Below are 24,166 nucleotides of genomic sequence, written 5' to 3'. Positions count from 1 at the left end.
GAAGGCCAAAAGGTGTTGAGTGCTTACAAGGGCAGGCCGAGATGCAATTGGACACCATTAAGGATGAGGTCAACCCTTGTGTCGTCAAGAGGGAGTGAATCTGAAGGAGCATATGAAGAAGAGAAATAAGAGGAGGAAGTCGAGGAGACCTTGTAGCCGAATGTCTCTCTACCAAGAGTACCTTTGAGTGATTATTCGTCTCCAACACTACTAGCTCAACCTACAAGCATTGCTTACTCTCAAGTGGAAGCTGAGTTCGAAATTTCAAGTGGGACAATCAAACTTCTTCCATTATTCCATGGTCAAGAAGGAGAAGATCCTTACGTGCATATTAAGGAATTTCATGCGATATGCGAGATTAGCAAGCTGAGGGGGTTGAGCGATGAGGCTTCCCCTAACCAGTTAACTTACATGTTCCCTAAGCGGACTTAAGGCAACTGTTATCCATGCAAGAGTCATTAAGATTTATGAGAACGTCAAACATGCACAACATACAAGCTTTGATTATTTCCTTATAGAGGTCCTACAAAACCATTACCAAGAATAATCCCTTATTCCCTTGTTACTTGTGATTTAGTGTCTTTGATTAGTCCATAGCTAAACCTAACAAATAGACTAGATGCAATTATCCTAAGGTGGGCAGTCAAATGATGCAAACAAATAGTGACGGATTCAATTAGATAATGAGAATTTGATACATGCAAACATCAAATTAATTCATCAAGAGATGGATAAACGATTTGTTAAAGCATGACAAATCTGAAAATCAACCTACAACTAACATGCAAGATAGAATAATAAACTACATAATTGAAATAGAAAACAAAATCTGAATCATATAAATAAACTCTCAATCCATAATTAAAATTAAATCAGAAACACAAAAATAAAAGAAAATAAGAATTCTAGAAGAAAATAAAATTGAAAACCAAAGGAAACATCACTAGGGGGGTTGCGGCAAGAAGAGGAGATGAAGGAGACACCTAGAAAGCTGGAGGAACCCACGGCAAGGTGAGCTAGGGCTTGCGGCACAAGGCTTGACTCCTTCTCTCTCTAGCTTCCACGCCAATCAGCCTCATTCTCTCTCTCTCTCTAGCTTCCGGCCTCTCTCTCTCTCTGAAATTCTGAAAGTGTAAATTATGGGAACCCTAAATTATGAGAGAATAGGATGTATATATAGAGGTGAGGGAGAAATCCTTGTGAGGCAAGGCTTTAGGGTGTGCGACAAGGCTAGGGTTAGGAAACCTAGGGTTGTGCGGCATGGGCTTCTGCATTGGGCTTAAGTGACTCACGCATGGCCTTAGGGTTTCAGTCACACATGTGCGCATGGGTTGCCACTTGGACTTGGCGTGATGGGTTTCTTGGGCTGCTAGGGTTGGCGCATGCATGCATGGCTGCCACCTCATGATTTCGGCACTCACATAGGCCCATGGCCCATTTGACTTGATGACATGTCATAGTTCACCCTTGACCATTGACTTTGACTTCCAATTTCGCCCCTTATTTCCCTTTGGATTTGAATTCATTTCTTCCCTCCATTTGTTTCCATGGATGCCCACCACCTACTAGAAGCTTCTGGAACCTTGACTTAATAGAGTTGACTTTGACCAACCTTTCCTAGTCCAACTAGGATTTCTTGTTAATGAAGGATTCCTTGTCCATTTTGACTTCTCGTAATGACCATATTGCCCCTGGAGTCTCCTAGTGTCATTAGGACTCATTTCCCTAGTAGGGTTAGGTTTCCTAGTTCAACCAGGAATTCCTGCTACAATTAGGATTTCTCATTTCTGGCTTGACAATAATGGTTCTAGGCTTGATGTTTCCTCGTGTGACTAGGAATCCTCATGTGACTAGGATTACAGCTCTTTTCCTGGTTTGCCTAAGAATTGACCCATTTTCCTAGTTTGAGCAGGAAATGTCTCAAAACGGCTCCATTTGCTCCTTTTTCCTATTTACGCTTCATTTAACCTGAAAATACAAAAACAAGATAACAAACACAAAATATCGAGTTCTAACACTCTGGGTTAAGAAATTAGTATCATAAAGTGATGCAAAATGCACACTCATCACACCCCCAAACTTAGATTTTGCTAGTCCTCGAACAAATAAAATAAAGAAAAGACTCAAAACTGACTCTAACATCCCAATAATTGAATTCATACGCATAACCATTAATTACATGATAAGTATGGCATATAAGTTGCATTCTCCAAATTTTAATAGCATACCTCACTCCTTTATTGTCTTATAGGTCATCCTTGACACAAATTCAAGTGTTAGATAAACAGAACTAAATCAATATATACACACTAGATTCAACTCCAATCCTCACTATGGCATACTCTCAATGATAAACACACAAGAATTGGGTTGATATGTGCACTTAAAAATATATGTGAGAGAAAATATGTAACAAAAACAATTAGATAGAAATACTGTTCTCATGGAAAGGAATCAAAGTGCTTGAAATAGGATCAATGACCATAGGCTCCCTTCTCAAATAGACTCCACATAAGTATAATACACGCCTCTTGAGATCAGCTAGGACTTAAATAGGGTTATAATGAAGGCTTAAGCTAGGATAGGATATTGAAATGAAAGGAAAACACAAAGGCTAAATACTATGGAATTGCAAGCATAATAGAACATTATGAGGCATACCTTGCTTCTTTGCACTACATAGCTCAATTTGAACTCTTTTTGCTCACTTTTTCTTTTGCATCCGCCCCATCTCTTTCTTTGTTTTTTTTTCTTTGGGCACAGTATACATATTCTTTTAGCACATTTTTGTATAAGTTATGCATTTTCACTTCTTTTTCACCTCAATCAACATGTAGACACATTGCAATACCATAGATAGGGTAAAACGAGTAAAAGGGGCGTAGCACCCCCAAACTTAGGGTTTTGTGTGGGTTAACAAAGAATATGGCTTAAAAGGCTCAAAATGGGTAACTAAGGATAAAACATGTAATGGGTAGGCTTTTAGGCTATGGGGTACACAAACAAGGCCTAAATTCATTTATCAAGAGTCACGCAAATACGACATGCTTTGTGTACAAAAGAAAAGAGTACTATCTCATTGATTCATGATTATGTGAATTCCAAGCAAATGACCAAATGAAAGATAATGAGATCAAAACAACGACTTATATGACAACGATAGAATTAGAGTGGCGCGCAATACTCAAGAATTTAAGAACAAGACCAAATGACATAGAATTGCAAGATATGTTACGGAACACTATTAGAAAGAAAAGAACACCAAATATACACACAAACTAAACATGCGTATAACAATGATACGCAATCAAATCAATTAGTTAGGGACTCAAAACTACCCAAAACACACAAAAAGACTCAAAAACTTTGTTTTTAAAACAATATCGCACATTTCTAAAGATTCATATCCATCAGTACAGTGGATGAAATCTAAAGAAAAAGTGCATTTTGATGTGGGTTTGACACCCTAAGTTTAAAAACAAAAGTATAAAGTTTTTCCTAACCTAAAAACACCCAATAAACGAAAATTTTTTGTTCTAACCTAAAAACACAACAAATGACAAATGCCTTTCCCCCCAAACTTAAATGATACATTGCCCTCAATGTATAAGAAATAAATGCATCAATGCTCAAAATAAGTAAAAAGGGAAACTGCAACTATCCAAAACCAAATAAGCACACAACTAAAATGAAAATTGTCTTATGAAGCAAAAATAAGGAAATTGCTTACTTGCGCACGCACATGTGAACACTCCAAGGGTAGGCACGGCCTCCTTGGTCTTCAACGGCTTCTTCTGGATTCTTTTAAAATAAAAACTTGGGTTGCCTCCCAATCAGCGCTTGGTTTTCTGTTTTTAACCTGACATTGCCACTCCTCTACTTGCGTCCTTTCTTCTTCTTCTTCCCATTGTCACTCTTGACATCCCAAAAGAACAGTTTGAAAAGATTATTCATCTCTTCCTTCTCATCTCCATAATAGGTGATCTCCTCGCTTTGCGGCGGCTTGGAAGTGAGTCGGTACACCTCTTGCTTGGTGTTGTGACGAATCTTCAGTAAGCACTCCATTGCCTTTGTACTCCATGTTAGAGGTGCACAAGAATGGCCTCCCAAGAAGGATAGACACGTCACCAAGAAGTCTCGGAACATCTAGCACTATGAAATCAGAAGGAATTAGTAAATTACGACATCTAACCAAAACATCAACAAGCATACCAAGGGCTTTTTCGACTGAAGAGTTGGCGAAACGAATGTTTGACTCAAATGGGTGCAAATCGGCTTCCACAAACCCAAGCTTCTTGAATACAACCAGCAGCATAACATTGATAGCTGAGCCATTGTCAATTAAGGCCTTCTCAATCTGATACTCCCCTATGCTGCAAGGTATGACCAACGAGCCCGGATCTCTCTTCTTGATCAGATAAGTTGCAAATAGATAACCACAAATCTCCCTAGGAACGTTGTGACTATGTCCTTGCTCCTCAACCTTCTTTTCAATTGACTTCAATTCCCTCAAGGTTGCTGGAAACTTGGTGACATCGATGTCCGGAATGAGGGGAATCATGCGCGTATCCACGTATTCTTCAGTCATGATCGGATCCTCCTCTTCCTCACTATCCATGATCTTAATCACCTCCTTAGTCTTGATTTCTCTCACTCTCTTTCTTGGAGTTGTCTTCAGAATGGCATTCACATGCTCCTCATTCTTTGGGTTGACGACGGGCTAACTAAGCAACATCCCCTTCTCTCTTTGACCCAATGTAGTCGCAATCTGACCCACTTGACTCTCTAGGTTTGCAATATCCTTTGAGTTAGCTTGCATCTGATGCTCGGTTCGGTTCATGAAGGCGTTGGTGCTTCGAGCTAGGGAAGCGGTGCTTTGAGCAATCTGAGCGATCTTCTTCTCCAAGCTAGACCTCTCGGCATTAGGGTGCACATATTGCTTGTTTTTGCTCCCACTAGCTTGCTGTCCATTATTGTTACTCCACCCAAAATTGGGGTTGTTCTTCCATCCAGGGTTGTAAGTGTTGGAATAAGGGTCGTACGACACCCTAGGATAGCTTCCAACCTGATTCACTTGCTCCACTTCATTCCCTTGTGCTTGCACCCCTGATCTCAGCAATATGTCCCTAGTGTTAGGTGCGTCAACTACCTCATATAACCATCTCTTTGGTCCTCCCCTTGAACTATTAGAATCCCATTGTTGAGAACTCAAAGAAACTGACTCAAATAACTCAGTAGCCTCATCTTCAGTTTTAGACATGAATGCACCACCACATGCCGAATCCACCTTAGCTTGATCCCTCTCCAAAAGTGCTTGATAAAAATAACAAATCATATGCCAAGGGGATAGGTTGTGGTGTGGGCAGCTAGTAAGCAACTCATTAAATCTATCCCAAGTCTCTTGGAATGGCTCATCAGCTTTTGCACAAATCCAAGTATCTCCATCCTAATCGAGTTGATCTTGGAAATAGAATAGAACTTGTTCAAAAATTTGTTCAAAACATCATCCCAAGTCAAAATGGAACAACTAGGCAGCAAATACAACCATCTCTTTGCTTTTTTCTTTGAGCGTGAAATGGAACATCCTCAAACAATACTGATCGGCATTCAATCCCTTCAATTGTGCGGCTTCACATACCCCAGAAAATTCCTTTAGGAAGTGGATCGGATCCTCTCCATTCAGACCATGAAAACTCGGTAACAAGTGAATTTGACCACTCTTGATCTCAAAATCAGTAGCTATTTTCGCATAACGGATGCAAGACGGTTGTGTGGGCAGCGAGGGTGCTGAAAAGTGACTCAAGGGCTGCGGCACATTCTCATTTGCTTCAGCCATTTCGTTGCTTCCAATGTGTTCATTACTCGAATCAGATGCACTAGGTAGAGGGCTGATGTGTAAAGTTCCTAACGCTTCGTCTTTGAGCATCTCTAACCTTGTGTAATGACCCGACCCAAATTTCCACTAGAAATTTAAATTTTTATTTAACTATGGTTTTAAAAGGTTTATAAAGGATGATTGAATTGTATTTTAAAGATTTTGAGATTTATTTAGAAAATAAAAAGGGTTTTGATTTAAATTTTTATTTATTTTTGTTTTAATTTGGAGCTTGACCCAAAGTTGACTTTTAAAATAAATGGGATTTTGATTTTGAATTTTGGTCCGTTAGATAAGTCTCGAGCCCACGATTTCATAGACACGTAGCACGCATCGATCCGAGTTACGGTTTGAAAGATACGGACATGTGAAGTGAAGGGCAATTTTGTAAAATTGACAAATTGGGTTTTAAAAATTTCAAAATCAGATTTTTTTTAAGGGATCTCTCTCTCTCTCTCTCTAGAACATTCTCTCTCCCCTTTTTATTTCTCTCTCCCCACACTCTTTCTCCCTGTTTTTTTCTCCTCCCTCGCAACCACCCTTGCACCAACCGACCACCATCACCACCTAGCCTACCGTCGACCACTACTGGCTTCGCCGGCCTCACCGACGTGACCCCTAGGCGCTGACCACTCCCCTCAAGCCTACTCTCTCTCTCTTCATTTTCTCTCTCCCCGAGTTCTCTCTCTCCCCTTTTTCTCTATGCTCGACCAACCCAGCCACCGCCACTGGCCTTCGCCGGCCACCACGACCCATCGACGTGAACCCCACCAGCCGATCAACAATTCCAAGCCGCCACCATCACCGACCTGCCACCACGCGCACAGGAAAATCATCCAGAAACGCCAAATTTCCGCCGCCTCTCCCTTGCTAGATTCCAGCCAAATCCCAGCCCCTTTCATCCCTATTGTTGGCGAGACGACCGTGGCTCGTGACGATCCGGCGGAGGATCGAAGCTAGGGCTATCTCTGTGAGTGGACTTTATTTTGCAAATACTTTTCTAAATTCATGATTATTGAATTTGTTTGAGAGATAATAGAAGTTGATTTTGGATTCCCACAAGACCTCTCTGAGTTTCAAGGTGAAATCCGGGGGCGGTCCTATCAACTTGGTATCAGAGCATTAGGTTTTAGATTCCTCAATTCTGCACTAAATGTGCATCCCCATTATTGATAAAAGTTTGGTTTTCATATAGGTATTATGCCTCCTCGACGTGGCCGACTGTGAGACCCAAAATTTTCCAAATTTATTTCGGGATTTTTCCTTAATTTCTAGAATTTTTCTAGAAATTGTTGGGCGGAAAATCGTATTTTTCACCTTGAGCTATAATTGTTTGACCAACTTTGACTAGGGTTTTGATCCAAGTTAGACCTTTAAAAGGTAGTACTTTTACTCACGAACTCAACGGAGCAAGTCTCGTATTATTCCGAGTCCGGGAGATTATTTTATGAATTTCCCAAATTTTCTTTTTTTAAAAGCATTTTATCCTAGTTTGTAGAGCTTGAAATTTCTGAAATTTTTTTAAAAGGCCAATTAGTAATTTGACCTCATAGTTAATTAGTACTAGTCGATACAAGTCCGTAGTATTTTCGGGGTATTTTTCTGAGTCCCGAGCTATTTTTAATTAATTTTTGAAGTTAAGAAATATAGGAAAAAGAAAATAAAATAGGGAAATCACCAGATCGAGCCACGTGGCACGATCTGGAGCGTCCATCGCTGCATGGCAGCAAGATCTGATGGCTGCATGTGCAGCCAAGTGCCAGGGCACATGCCATGTGTCAATTCCTCATTGGTCAAAGTTATGACGGTTGACTTGAGTCAACCCGGTCACTCAGATGAGTCAACCGAGTTGACTCACTCTCTCTCCCCTATAAATAGTGCCGCACACCCCCAGCTGATTTTCACAATTCAGCCACACGCTTCCCAAGAGAGAGCTTCTCTCTCCTCTCTCCTCCTTTCTCTCTCTTCTTCAATCTTCTTTCGAGTTTATCTTGAGTTCTGGAGCTCCGATCGACAATCCAATTTCGCCTATGCGATCGTGGCGACGAGCTCTTCAATTCTAGTAGTGTGAAGGCTATATTTTGGTGAAGTTTTAAAAAAATCATTTCTAAGCTCCATAGGTAATTTCTTGATCCCTGTCGAATTTCTGCTAAAATTTTGTTAAATTAATCTCTTGTTAATTAGGCTATTTTAATCTTGTTACTTAGCAAGTCTAGTAGTACCGAGACTATGCCCGCGGGAAGTCTTCAACAAGTATACCCTTAACCCAGCTTATTTAATTTGCTGTCGTTTAAGTTGTGGTTATAGACGAAACGCCGTTTAACTGTTGTTATTAAATGAACTTAATAAATATTGAGGCCATATTAGTGGTGACCAAATAACGTGATGACTAAGGTCAGTCCATGAGCATACAGGCGTTGGGTACTGAGCCAGAGCTTCCTCAGTTTCCCCATGCACTAACCTGGTCACGTTGTAAGGTTCATATCTGATCAACCTCCTCGACAATAAATTAAAATAAACTTAGAAACCACACGGTCTGACATGACTATCTGCCTCGGGGAGTAGGGTCATGCCGGATCAAGAATTTAGAGAAGCCTAGCAAGTTACGCTAGTGCCAAACCTCTAGATTTTACCTGGTCATAACAGACAAGGTTGAGAGTACGTTTAGTACGTTCCTAATGGCTGTTGTCGGATTTGGATCTCCAGTTTTCCCAACAGGTACAAGTGGGACCCAGACACAGGAAAGGGATCAGGCAAGGGACACACTTTGGTAAAGCAGGTAGGGGGAAGGTACCATATCCCGGTTATTGGATTTCCTGCCTATTTTCGTACTATATGTATATGAAAATGTCTTTCACAGAGAATGTGCATGATTTTTGTATGGCATATTTGTGTGATTTTCTCTGTGTGATACCTTGGACGACCTGAGAGTAACCGGCACATGTTGTGACCTTGGGTTTCGATCCCCTAAACCTCCGGAGGGGTAAGTACGGACTGGTTAGTCGAATGTCCTTCTAGGGAGGCTAACCAATGTGGTATTACCAAGTAAATGGACACTCTCACCACAGTATCGAGGTGGTGGTTGAATTTCCGATACTGGCGGTTGGCGTGTATGTGATCGGTCGCAGGTATGTTTCTGGACTATGTCACGTGACAGGAAGGATTTTCACTGAAAAAGATGTATGAGCATGCAAAGGCTTTACTCACTGATTATTGGCATAATTATCTTTATCATTACTGGCTTTGGTTATAATATTATTGGTATTGATACCCTGTTTTTGGGTGTGCATTGCTTTTAAACTGTTTTTCTTGAAATCCTATATTTTCGAGTATTGTTTCAAACCTAACCAGGATTTTCCCTCGAGGGGAAGCGATGAACGTATGTGACGCTTACCCCCTACTGTACTCTTGTGAGTGCAGATAATCCAGTTGTTGGAGACCAAGATTGAGGTTGTGGGTGTGGCACTTGCAGCTTGTCAGTTTCAGCCTTGCTATCTGGTTTAGATCCTTTCTTTGGATCTGTGGTGGTGTTTCTCTTTCATCCTCGTAGGTGACATATCCCAATGGCTATCCATGAGTCTAATTTGTTGCACCACTTTGTTGAAGACTGAATCACTCTGGCGTGGGTTGGACTATCCTGACATATCTGTTTGTCTACTGTTTTATTATGTAGCATTAGGGTTAGTGTATTTGAAACACATAACCCTCACGGGTTGGTACTCTTTACTATTATTTATAATTTGAGGCATATTTAGTAATTTCTTCCGTTGTATTTTTACTATTCTGATCCAACCCGGGTTCTTCAATAAAAAGGGCTTAACTCGTTTTAAAGAGCTTGGGAATATAATACTCGGGGTAAGGGGTATTATAGTCTCAGGATCTTTAAGACGGGTGCCGCTGTGGAGTTCCCAGTTTCGGGGTGTCATACCGACCGCCGGGGACCCACCGTAGAGTCGCTGAAGGTACAGATGAGACAGAACAAGGTTTTGAGCAGTCAATTAATAGATTAGCCGAAGCGGTTACTATTGCTATGCGTACTAGAGCCTTTCCTGACGGCGAATACAGTATTGAGAGTGCTGTGGGCTTGGGGCCTACTGACCCTAGTGAAGCCAATGAGTGGATAACACAACTTGAAGGATCTTTGAGGTTATGGGTTGCCCCGATGACTGAAAATTGGTCTTGGCTACTTTCCTACTAGTGGGTGATGCTTATCACTGGTGGGACTCTGAGCGTTTAGGACTCACGGCAGCCGACATCACTTGGGACAGATTTAGGAGAGTCTTTTATAAGAAGTACTATCCGCGGGTATATTGTGATGAGAAAAGGGCTGAGTTCCTGAGGCTTAGACATGGATCTATGTCAGTAGCAGAGTATGAGAGAAAGTTTACTGAGCTTTCTAGGTTTTTCCCAGCACTTGTGGCAGACGAAGCAGATCGATGCTCTAGATTTGAGGAGGGTTCGAGAGACTCCATTCGCACGGCGGTTACTGCGGCTAACCACTCCACCTTCTCTTCACTGAGAGATGCTGCCATAAGGGTTGAGAGATCTTTAGCTAAACGGAGCAGCAGCTCCGATGGGAGACGTCGCCCTTATCAGAGTGCTACAATGGGTGGCCCTAGTCAGGGACCATCCAAGAGGGGCAGCTTCAGCTCCAGCTCTTCAGGGAGTGGTGGATTCAGAGGTTTCATACATGAATTAGGTGGTAGTAGAGGATTTGGGCATCGACAAAGCTCTAGTCATCAGTCCGTGAGAAGTTCGATGAGAAATTCAGGAGAATTCAGTGGGTCCCAGGGTAGTCGAACCCTTAGGAAAAATCGTCCACGATGTAATCTTTGTGAAAAATACCATGATGGGGTGTGTCGGAGAGGAAGCACGGGTTGTTTTCATTGTGGACAAGCAGGGCATTTCATGAAGGATTGTCCAAAGTTACACCAGAGGGATAGTGGAGTTTCAGGTTCAGCCCTCCCTCTAGGACAGACTTCTGGGGCCCAGAGTCAGGGGCAAAGAGCAGTACAGACTGCGGGTGCTACGTCTAATAGTGGAGCCCAGTCTAGCCATATTAGTAGAGGTGGAGGACAGCAGAGGGGCCAGCCAGGACGCCCTAGGACCTAGGGCAGATTCTTCGCCATGACGCAGCAGGATGCTTTGGCTTCACCGGATGTCATCATGGGTACGTTATTCATCTTTGGGCATAATGCAATATTTTTGATGGACTTTGGGACACACACACACTCTTGCGTGTCACGCATTGTTGTTTTGATTGTCGATAAGAGATAAACTTTCTTGATTTGTGGGTTAGAGTGGTTTTCAAATGATTTAAAGGTTTTAAAATAATTTACTTCATAATGGTCTTAGCACATTTTCAAGTTTTTATATTGGAGGCTTACTTAATTTATTTAGGTTCGTTGTTGAGTGATCTCCTTAGTTTAAATATCCTTGGTTTTCTCGAACGGAAGGAAATGCCAAAATTCATGCATATTTTTAACTTGTGATTGTTGAAAAGAGTTTTGGTTTATAGGTTTTACTACAATTTGGATTTCTGTCCAGAAAATTTTTTTTGAGTCAAAGGATCAATACGTAAATTATAAATTTATATCACGAATCGGAAATTTGAATGGGCGATAAGAAGTTTGCAACTACAATTCACTTAAATTAAAGATTTCTACTAAATTTCGAGGACGAAATTTTTGTAAGGGGGGAAGATTGTAACGACCCGACCCAAATTTCCACTAGAAATTTAAATTTTTATTTAACTATGGTTTTAAGAGGTTTATAAAGGATGATTGAATTGTATTTTAAAGATTTTGAGATTTATTTAGAAAATAAAAAGGGTTTTGATTTAAATTTTTATTTATTTTTGTTTTAATTTGGAGCTTGACCCAAAGTTGACTTTTAAAACAATGAGCTTTTGATTTTGACTTTGGGTCCGTTAGATAGGTCTCGAGCCCACGATTTCATAGACACGTAGCACGCGTTGATCCGAGTTACGATTTGAAAGATACAGACATTTGAAGTGAAGGGCAATTTTGTAAAATTGACAAATTGGGTTTTAAAAATTGGGTTGAATCAGTACATACAGAAAAGATTCAACTCCAATCCTCACTATGACATACTCTCAATGATAAACACTTAAGAATTGGGTTGATATGTGCACTCAAAGATATATGTGAGAGGAAATATGTAACAAAAACAATTAGCTAACATATGTACGTGAAATAACGGCACAATTAGAAAGAAATACTGATCTCATGGAAACGAATCAAAGTGCTTGAAATAAAATCAATGACCATAGGTTCCCTTGTCAAATAGACTCCACATAAGTATAATACATGTCTCTTGAGATCAGTTAGGGCTTAAATAGGGTTATAATGAAGGCTTAGGATAGGATAGGATATTGAAATGATAGGAAAACACAAAGGGTTAAATACTATGGAATTGCAAGCACAATAGAACATTCTGAGGCATACCTTGCTTCTTTGCACTATATAGCTCAATTTGAACTCTTTTTTCTCACTTCTTCTTTTGAAAACCGCCCCATCTCTTTCTTTATTTTCTTTTCTTTTTCTTTTCTTTGGGCATGACATACATACTTTTTCAGCACATTTCTGTATAAGCTATGCATTTTCATTTCTTTTCCAACTCAATTAACATGTAAACACATTGCAATACCATAATAGGGTAAAACAGGTAAAAGGGGCGTAGCACCCCCAAACTTAGGGTTTGGTATGGGTTAACAAAGAATATGGCTTAAAAGGCTCAAAATGGTAACTAAGGATAAAACATGTAATGGGTAGGCTTTTTAGGCTACGGGTGATGAGTGCTCAATTTACGTTATTTTATGATGTTAACTCTCTAACCTAGAGTGCAAGAACTCGATGTTTTAGTGTCTTTTGTTTTGTTTTAGAGTTTTGTAGGTAAAATGAAGCAATGATGAAGAAAGAAGCTAAAAGAGCCATTTTAGGACATTTCCTAGTCACACTAGGAAAAGAGGAGAAATCCTAGTCAAACTAGGAAAGCTGAAATCTCAGTCAAATGAGGATTCCAAGTCGTACAAGGAAACATCAAACCCAGAACCATCATTGTCAAGACAGAAATGAGAAATCCTAATTGGAGCAGGAATTTCTGGTTGAACTAGGAAACCTAACCCTACGAGGGAAAGGAATCCTAATGATACTAGGAATCACTAGGGGCAATATGGTCATTATGAGAAATTGAAATGGACAAGGAATCCTACATCTACAAGGAATCCTAGTGGGTTGGTCAAAGTCAAACTAGGAAAGCTGAAATCTCAGTCAAATGAGGATTCCAAGTCGTACAAGGAAACATCAAACCCAGAACCATCATTGTCAAGACAGAAATGAGAAATCCTAATTGGAGCAGGAATTTCTGGTTGAACTAGGAAACCTAACCCTACGAGGGAAAGGAATCCTAATGATACTAGGAATCACTAGGGGCAATATGGTCATTATGAGAAATTGAAATGGACAAGGAATCCTACATCTATAAGGAATCCTAGTGGGTTGGTCAAAGTCAACTCAATCAAGTCAAGGTTCCAGAAGTTTTTAGAAGGTATTGGACATCCATGAAATCAAATGGAGGGAAGAAATGAATTCGAATCCAAGAGGGAGAGAAGGGCGAAATTGGAAGTCAAAGTCAATGGTCAAGGGTCAACTATGCCATGTCATGAAGTCAATTGGGCTTTGGACCTAGGTGAAGTCGAAATGAGAAGGATGGTGAGGTGGCAGCCCAATACATCATTTGCATGCTTGCAGCCCATCACGCCAAAACCCATTCAACCCATCACACCACTTGCAACCCAATGCGCAAGCCCAAGGAAACCCTAGCCCATCACGCCAACCCTAGCCCACAAGGAGGGAGCCCAAGTTGACACTCAAGGAGCCCAATGAGGAAGCTCATGTACCTATTCCTTGCCCTAAAAGACTTTCCTTATTCTGAAATCCTATTTTGGAAGGAAGATATTTGGAAGATTCAGTCAAAGATCACAAGGAGTCCTTATTTTGCAAAGAAGTCAAAACCCTGAAATCTGAACATCAAATTTCGACAGCAATTCTGTAATTCTCCAGAGCAAATCAGGTAGCATGCCATATTTGGTTGGAAAGATATGTTGATGTGTTTTCTTAGAACAAAATAAACAATTATCTCATTCTAAGTATACTCGCAAGTGCACGAATCGCATCAGTAGCAAAGCGTACAAGCACGAGGTCGATCCAACAGGGAATGGTTAATAAACAACAAATCAATGCAATTAATCACTAGAATAACTAAATGGGGGGTTTTGGAAGATGGAAACACACGCACACATCACCACACTCACACACCCTTTATTCTATCTTGCAATGTCTAGTTTTTAGTTTCAAATCAGATAAGCATGCAATAACCATCCAAGGCTAATGACAGTTAATTTGAACACAACATATTAAAGTTTGACTGCTAAAAAGGTTTGGCTAGTTACTTTCTCGCAATTGTTCTCCTACTGCATAAACTAAGAGCTTCTTGGGCCTTCCCTAGCCAGTTAACCTACATGTTCCCTGGTTCAAGCTAAGACAGCTGTTACCCATGCAGGAGTCATTAAGTTTTATGAGAACATCAAACATGCACAACATATAAGCTTTGACTATTTCCTTATAGAGGTCGCCACCCCCACTACCAAGAATAATCCCTTATTCCCTTGTTACTTGTGGTTTAGTGTCTTTGACTATTTCACAGCTAAACCTAACAAATAAACTAGATGCAATTACCCTAAGGTGGCCAGTCAAAGGATGCAAACAACTAGTGACTGGTTCTAATAGATAGTGGAAATTTAATACATGCAAACATCAAACTAACAGACCAAGAGACGGATAAACGATTTGTTAGAACATCCAAATCCATTAATCGACCTAAGACTAACATGCAAGATAGAATAACTAACCTACATAATTAAATTAAATAAATAAAAACAGCAACAATAAACAAAGTCCCAATTCATGCTTGCTAAAGAAATCAGAAACGCAAAGTACACAAAACTAAAGGCATAAACTAAACAACTAAATTAAATTGCATAAACTAATTGAAATCAGAACCATGCACTAAAGAAAATCAGAATCATAAATTAAATAAATTTAGAAACCAATATCCAATAATAAACTAGAGAACTAGAACGAAAAGTGAAGGAAAACAACAAGAGGAGCTGCGGCAAGACAAGGGAGAGAGGCACCTGCACAAGCAATTGGCTCACGGCTATGGTGAGCTAGGGCTTGTGGCTTATGGTTGCTCTTCCTTGCAGCCACGCCACTCTTCTCTCTCTCTCACCCTTCGGCTAATCCTCACAATAATCAAATTAAAAGCTGAAACTAAAAAAACCTAAAACAGAAAAAATAAACTAGAGGCAAGGAGAATTCGGCTGGTGCAAGAAGTATGAAGTGAGGTCCCTAGGGTTCTGAATTAAAGGGATATATATAGAGGTGCAATCCTTGAGAGGCAAGGAAGAGAAAACATGCGGCTGCTAGGGTTTCTTCTCCTTGTAGCTTGCGGCATCAGCTAGGGTTAGAGCTTGTGGGCTTGCGGCAAGGGCTTGGTCCTTTGGGCTTAAGTGGCGCATGCAAGTCAGCTAGGCCTCCCTCCCTTGCGCATGGGCTGCTGGTCTTGGACCTTGATGTGCATTGGGCTCGCATGTGTTGGGCTGAAGTGGCTTGCACAAGATGGGCTAGGGATCCACTCCATGGGCTTCCACCTTGGGCTGCCATCTTGCTCCTTACACATGGACTTTGGGCTGCTAGGGTTTGGGCCCATGCATTTGCATGCATGGCCCATCTTGGTTCGGCATCCCTAGGGCCCATGGGCCCTTGACTTTTGACTTCCCATTTTGCCTCTCATTTCCATTTGAATTCAAATTCATTTCTTCTCTCCATTCATTTCCATGGATGTCCACCACCTTCTAGAAGCTTCTGGAACCTTGACTTTGTAGAGTTGACTTTGACCAACATTTCCTGGTGCAACTAGGATCCCTTGAAAATGAGAGATTCCTTATCCATTTCGATTTCTCGTAATGACCATATTGCCCCTGGGGTCTCCTAGTGTCATTAGGACTCATTTCCCTAGTTGGGTTAGGTTTCCTAGTTCAACCAGGATTTCCTGTTCGAATCAGAATTTCACATTTCTGGCTCTGCAATGATGGTTCTGAACTTGATGTTTCCTAGTGTGACTAGGAATCCTCATTCGACAAGGATTTCTGCACTTTTCCTGGTTTGACCAGGATTTCACTCGTTTTCCTGGTTTGACCAGGAAATGTCCCAAAATGGCTCCATTTGCTTCTTTTTCTCATTTCTGCTTCATTTGACCTGAAAACACAAAAACAAGACAAGAAACATAAAATATCGAGTTCTAACACTCTAGGTTAAGGAATTAGTATCATAAAGTGATGCAAATTGCACACTCATCACACCCCCAAACTTAGATTTTGCTAGTCCTCGAGAAAATAAAGGAAAGAAAAGACTCAAGACTGACTCCAACATCCCAACAACTGAATTCATGCGCACAACCATTTATCACATAGGAAAGCAAGGCATATAAATTGTATTTTCCAAATTCTAATAACATTTCAAATAACATACCTCGCTCCTCTATTGTCATATAGGCCATCCTTGACACAAATTCAAGTATTAGAAAAACAAAACTAAATCAATACATACATAATAAATTCAACTTCAATCCTCACTATGGCATACTCTCAATGATAAACACTCAAGAATTGGGTTGATATGTGCACTCACAAGTATATGTGAGAGGAAATATGTAACAAAAAACAATTAGCTCACATATGTACATGAAATAAAGGCACATTTTAGAAAGAATACTGATCTTATGAAAGGAATCCAACTGCTTGAAATAGAATTAATGACCATAGGCTCTTTTCTCAAATAGACTCCACATAAGTATAATACACACCTCTTGAGATCAGCTAGGGCTTTTAATAGGGTTATAATGAAGGCTTAGGCTAGGATAGGGTATTGAAATGAAAAGGAAACACAAAGGGCTAAATTCATGGAATTGCAAGTATTACTAGAACATTCTAAGGTACACTTGCTTCTTTGCACTTCATAGCTTAATTTGAGCTCTTTTTGCTCACTTTTTCTTTTGAAACCGTCCCATCTCTTTTCTTTGATTTCTTTTCTTTTTCTTTTCTTTGGGCACGTCATACATACGTTTCTGACACATTTTTGTATAAGCTATGCATTTTCACTTCTTTTTCACCTCAATCAACATATAAACAACTTGCAATACCATAAAAAGGGTAAAATGGGTAAAAGGGGTGTAACACCCCCAAACTTAGGGTTTGGTATGGGGTAACAAAGAAAACGGCTTAAAAGGCTCAAAATGGGTAACTAAGGATAAAACATGTAATGGGTAGGCTTTCAGGCTTTGGGGTACACAAACAGGGCCTAAATTCATTTCTCAAGAGTTATGCATATACCACATGCTTTGTGTACACAAGAAAAGAGTTCTAGCTCATTGATTCAAGATTATGCATATTCCAAGCAAATGACCAAATGAAAGACAATGAGATCAAAACAACGACTTATATGACAGTGATAGAATCAGAGTGGCGCGCAACACTCAAGAATTGAAGAACAGGGCTCAAAAGCTCACTTAGATCATGCAAGTCTACTCTATTATGCATATAATCATTAGTAATGCTAATCACAACCTAAATTCATATCAACAAGGCCAAATGACATAGAATTGCAAGATATGTTATGGAACACTATTAGAATGAAAAGAACACCAAATATACACACAATACTAAAACATGCTCATAACAATCATGCACACTCAAATCAATTAGTTGGGGACTCAAAATGACCTGAAACAACCAAAATGACTCAAAAACTCTTTGTTTTTAAAAACAATGTCGCACACTTCTAAAGAATCACATCCATCACTAAGGTGAATGAGATCTAATGAAAACGTGCATTTTGATGTGGGTTTGGACACCCTAAGTTTAAAAAGTTTTTTCCTAACCTAAAAACACCTAAAAACACTAAAAAACAGAAATTTTTTTTTTTTTCCTTTTCTAAAAACACTCAAAAACACTTAAAACACCCTAAACACTTGTTCTAACCTAAAAACACTGACAAATGACAATTGCCCTTCCCCCCACACTTAAATGATACATTGCCCTCAATGTATATGAAATAAATGCAAGAATGATCAAATTAAGCGAAATGGGAAATTGCAAATATCCAAAACCAAATAAACACACCAAACTGAAAAATTGCCTTATGAAGCGAAATAAAGAAACTGTTTACTTGCGTACGCAAGCGTGGACACTCCAAGGGTAGGCGCGGCCTCCTAGGTCCTCAATGACTCCTCCTCCATTATTCGAAACAAAAACTTGGGTTGCCTCCCAATAAGCGCTTGTTTTTCTGTCTTCAGCCTGACATTGCCTTCTCCTTTACTTGCGTCCTTTCCTCTTCTTCTTGCCACTGCTACTCTCGGCACTCCCTAAGAACGCACTGAAGAAGCTCTCCATTTCTAACTTCTCCTCTCCATAAAAAGTGATCTCCTCGCTTTGTGGCATCTCGGAAGTGAGACAATACACCTCTTGCTTGGTGTAGTGCCGAATCTTCATGGTACTCTCCATTGCTTTGTACTCCATGTTAGAGGTGCACAAAAATGGTCTCCCAAGTATAATAGAAACGTCGCCCGGAAGTCTCGGCACATCTAGCACTATGAAATCAGAGGGGATTAGTAATTTACGACATTTAACCAAAACATCCACAAGCATACCACGGGCTTTCTCGACTGAAGAGTTGGCGAAGTGAATGTTCAAATCAAAAGGTTGCAAATCAGCCTCCACAAATCCAAGCCTCTTGAACACAACCAGCGGCATGACATTGATAGCTGAGCCATTGTCAATTAAGGCATTGGCAATCTCATACTCCCCTATGCTGCATGGTATGACCAATGAGCTCGGATCCCTCTTCTTGCTTGGAAAAGATGCAAAGAGATAACCACAAATCTCCCTAGCACTACAACAAAAGAGGGCTATGATAGCACTCAAAAAATGCTATAAAAGCCCTATTATAGTATTTTTCAAAACGCTATGACAGCCGACGCAATAATAGATCAGAGGTCTATTATAGCATTTTTAGAACGCTATAAAAAAAGGCTATTCTATAGCATTTCTAAAACGCTATCATATTGCTTTTTAATAGCGTTTCTAAAATGTTATCATATTGCTTTTTCATAGCGTTTTTAAAATGCTATCATTAAATAAGTATATAGCTATCCAAAAATGCTATCATATGTGCTGCTACTGTTTAGAATACTTATAGTTCTTTTTATAGCTTTTCCATAGCATTTTTTCATTGTCATTTTTTTGTTGCTTTCAAGAGTAAATTAATTATATAATGCTGTCAATAGTAAATGGTAAGATACATCTCATTAAATGATCTCAAAAGAATCAGTTAAGTGTATTACATAAGGCTCAATAAGTACAATAATGTCTCATGTTTTCCCTATATAACAGTAATGCATATATTAGGCCCTATAGAAACAAACACAACTAAATCAATTTGCTACTTCCTATAAGCAAGCATCCAATTCCAATAGCTGAGTGTCCCTAAGCTGCCAAAAGAAAATACCAATTATAAGAAACTAATAAAACAAAATTACACTTATAAAAAATCAGAATGAGTACTTGAGCTAGCATACAAGAAGAACACCATAAGTCAAGTACTCGAGCTATTAAACCAAAACAAGTGCTTGAGCTAGCTAAATCAACACATGTTATATCGATTCACATATCCCTCCATATTAGCATATCTAGATATTGTGCAGGAAATCAAAACTAAGCAAATGAACTGTGTTGGCCCATATCTACTTCATATTTAATTAACTATATAATAGAATATTTTTCCAATTTGGCCAAGCTTCAATTTCATACACAAGGTTCACCAACTGATATATATATATATAACATATTTGGAAGACATTCAAATGACAAATGTACTTTCTAAGGTAGATAAAACAACCCATTATTTTTTTCCCATAAAAAAAATGCATTGAAAAGTCAGATTCGACAAGGTAGCAATCAAACAAGGCACAATATATAGGTCACCCCAGGGTCCACCTCCATATCCACCCCAAGACATTATAGGACATATTATTAGAGTAAAGCTAGAGAATAATACAGTAAACAGAAAACACAGCTACTCTTTGTTTTTCATTAATCCATCCAATTGTCATAATATGTTAAGTAAAAAAATAAGTTTTAGAGTACAGGTATTTTTTACTTAATAATCATCACAATATTTGGTAACTTAAATAAATACCTTAAAAACTTTTGTGAGTAGAAAGCATAAGACAGAGGAGAAGACCATGTGAAGTAGAGTCAATCCAAGAGGATAAGGAAAGTTTATTTCCTTGGACGACAAAACCCGCTGCATTCCAAAGTTCAAACAAAAACCTTATGTTATATATTCTTGTAAAACAACCTCTTACAAAATTGTATCTCCACTTACTCATATTAGACAACAATGTAAAAATAGGTACTAAGAAAATATTTGCCACATGCATATTGTAATAAAGGTTTAGAACATCTAAAATTACTTTTATGTCTAATATAAAGAAGTATTACCCTACACCCAGCCATCAATGCTATTAAATGATTCAAATTAATTTGTCAGATAACAGCCTGCCATGAGATCCATATACATAGATTTTCTGCCCACAGATTAATTATATCATATAATATATGCCCCTCAAATAATTAATTAAGTCTACCTAGCTTTGAAAAAGGTATGCTCAACTCCAAGTCTGCATGTAGACAGCGACAAAGACACTTATATACAGAACTATATAACATATTACATATGAGAGAATAATATATGCAATAACTCTTCCTCACCCATATGAGAGAATTAATGATTGTTCATTTGTTAAACACTTAAACATGTTTATTTACTTGTTTCTGCTCAAGTTAAAATGTTAATGAAAAAAGCTTGGTAAGGCTAGCTATATATATATATATATAATAACACTAGCTAGCTACTTGAGCTGTGTCTTAATTTGTGGGACTTGAGACCCACTAGTAGCAGAGAGGGGACCTTTGAAACCCATGAAGATTGAAGATCGACTTAATTAATTAGCACAAAAAAGAAAAAATTAATTAATTAACAAAGATTTTCAACCAAAGATTAAGGAAATGGAATCAATAAATATAAGTAGAACGTACTTTCAATATATATGCATGCAAATTGCAATGTGATAATGAATGAATGTATACCTGGGAGGACCAAGGCTCACATCTCTTGAGGTCAACCTCTGCAATGTGGAGTTGAAGGACGATAAACAAAGAATGCCATTGCTGCTGTCCCTCTCACACTTAAATAAGCATGTTTGCAAAATAGGAATGAAGAAGAAAAAAAAGGAAGAAAATAAAACGAAACAAAACAAAGCCAACCAATATAGGAAGCAGAACCTGGAAATCACAGATAGAATTAAGAAAACTGAACAATTCGAAGTTTAAGTGGAAACCCAGATCAAATTGACACTCCTATAAGCACCATTGCAATCACTAATTCTTAAACAGATTAGCTCTTTGTGATGCAGAAAAAAATTTCATTAAATGTACAATTGTTTTCCATTATTCCATAAGCTTATACTAATAACAAAGGTAGAAATGAAGCCAATTCATTCCCAAAATTCCACTGATAAAAATCTGTAAATCATTTTAGAATTAACGTACTCATTTAAGTTTTGAGGCTTTAACACGCAACACACAGGGGCACAACTTCTTTTTAATGGGTTTATCAAATTCACATTAAAAATAAAACCCAACAATTAGAAATTCAAAAGAAACACAAACGACTCTTTACTCCGGCCAACAATCAAAGTCATACACATGAAAAATCAAATGTTCATCAAGGGTAAGCAACATAAGTATATGATACCCTTTTCTACAAGCTTATGTCCCAACTGCATTTTCAGAAAATAAAAGTCCAAGAATCAATCGTTTGCTTGTTAAACCTAACAAGTACATCACTAGGTATAAACTTTCATAAATTGAAAACAAATGGCAGACTGAGATGTGCAGGTTTCATACTTTGGTTTCAAACTCAAGCTAAAAACACCAACATTTAAATTTCAAAATCACAAACCATGTACGAGTTCATAAATTTCTAATCTAAATATAATGTCAAAAACACAAGTCTGAATTCTGAACCTTACAATCTAGTGAGTTTGAATCCCTCGCTCGAGCTACCCAAAATCACAACTCTGAAAAACCCAAAGCTAATCCACCAGGATTGTACTGCTGGAACAATTTGTGAAAGTCTGCAAAAATTATAAATAAATAAAAAAAGAGTAAACCCATGAGGAGGAAATTGAAAGAGACCCACATCCACATATGAACGCATATAGATTTATAGAAGAAGAAAGAGACAAACCAATGTCAATTAGATGAAAGAGACCCACATCCCTGAAGTCACTGAAAACTTCTTCCCTAACCCAAAACTGAAATACATAGAGAAATTAATTAGAGGCATAGAGAAATTGATTGATCAAAAATCCCTAACCCTAACCCAAAATTGAAATACCCATGAAAGAGAAATAGGGAGGAGGAAGAGGAAGAGGATAGGCAAGACAAATAGAAGAAGTAAATATGCTTACCCATGGCTGAAGGAGAAGGAGAGTAAAACCATCGTGTGTCATACTGGAGAAATCGTCACTTTCTCAAAGAAGGAGAGTAAAACGAAGAGAGGGAATTCACTTTCCTTTACTTTCCTCAGCCCGGGCCTTTACTTTCCTTTGCCGCTCGTGTATAATTTAGATGGGCTTGTTATAATAGATGGGCTTGTTTCTGTAGCGTTTTTTTTCAAATGATGCTATTATTATATTGTATATAATAGCACAATTGAAAAAATGCTATAATTAAATGCTATCATAGCCCTCTTTTGTTGTAGTGTAGGAACGTTGTGACTATGCCCCTGCTCCTCAACCTTCTTCTCAATAGACTTCAACTCCCTCATGGTTGCTGAAAATTTGGTGATGTCGATGTCCGAAATGAGGGGAATCACACGTGTATCAGCTTTCTCCTCAATCATTTCCGGATCCTCCTCTTCCTCACTATCCATGATCTCAATCACCTCCTTAGTCTTGACCACTCTAACTCTCTTTCTTGGAGTAGTCCTCAAAATAGCATTTACATGCTCCTCATTCTTCGGGTTGACGATGGGCTGACTTGGCAATTTCCCCTTCTCTCTCTGACCCAAAGTAGTGGCAATCTGACCCATTTGACTCTCCAAATGTGCAATAGCCTTCGAATTGGCTTGCATCTGCTGCTCGGTACAGTTCATGAAGGCGTTGGTGCTCTGAGCAAGGGAAGTGGTGCTTTGAGCAATCTGAGCAATCTTGTCCTCCAAACTAGACCTCTCGGCATTAGGGTGCATATATGGCTTGTTGGTGCTCCCACTAGCTTGCTGTCCATTGTTGTTGCTCCACCTGAAATTAGGGTTGTTCTTCCATCCAGGGTTATAAGTGTTAGAAAATGGATCGTATGGCACCCTAGGATAATTCCCAACCTGATTCACGTGTTCCACATCACCTCCTTGTTCTTGCATACCCATCATCTTCTCTTGAGCCAAAGATAACTTCTGCACCATAGTCTTGATTTCCAAAATCTGTCCCTCCATGGTGTTTGGCACATCAGCAACCTCATACAACCCTCTCTTTGGTCCTCCTCTCGAACGATTGGAATCCCACTGTTGAGAACTCAAAGAGAGTGACTCAAACAAATCTGTAGCCTCATCCTCCGTTTTTGACATGAACGCACCACCACATGCCGAATCCACCTTGGCTTGGTCTCTCTCCAATAATCCCTGATAAAAACAACAAATCACATACCAAGGAGATAAGTTATGGTGTGGGCAGCTAGTAAGTAACTCATTGAATCTGTCCCAAGTCTCATGGAATGGCTCGTCCGCTTTCTGCACAAATCCAAGGATCTCCTTCCGAATCGAATTCGTCTTGAAAATGGAATAGAACTTGTTCAGGAACTTGCTCGAAAGATCATCCCACGTCGAAATGGAACCACTGGGCAGCGAATACAACCACCTCTTTGCCTTGTCCTTAAGCGCAAAAGGGAACATCCTCAAACGGTACTGATCGGCATTCAGACCCCTCAATTGAGCGGCTTCACAAACCCCGGAAAACTCCTTCAAAAAGTGGATCGGATCCTCCCCATTCAGCCCATGGTAGCTCGGCAACAAGTGAATCTGACCACTCTTG

General features: G+C 39.3%; 1 non-coding gene across 1 annotated transcript; it reads left to right on the top strand.

Moving 5' to 3' along the window:
- The first annotated feature begins 23,791 nt into the window (after positions 1 to 23,791).
- On the top strand, positions 23,792 to 23,898 carry LOC147283515 (small nucleolar RNA R71). Its single transcript, XR_015122720.1, has one exon. It is a non-coding gene; the product is annotated as a small nucleolar RNA R71 (small nucleolar RNA).
- Positions 23,899 to 24,166: the final 268 nt, after the last annotated feature.

Source organism: Dryas octopetala, chromosome 5 (assembly GCF_963921425.1).
Source record: "Dryas octopetala chromosome 5, drDryOcto1.1, whole genome shotgun sequence".
Taxonomy (NCBI): Eukaryota; Viridiplantae; Streptophyta; class Magnoliopsida; order Rosales; family Rosaceae; genus Dryas; species Dryas octopetala.
The sequence above is the reverse complement of the archived record's forward strand: the minus strand, read 5'-3'. Positions and strand labels throughout refer to the sequence as shown.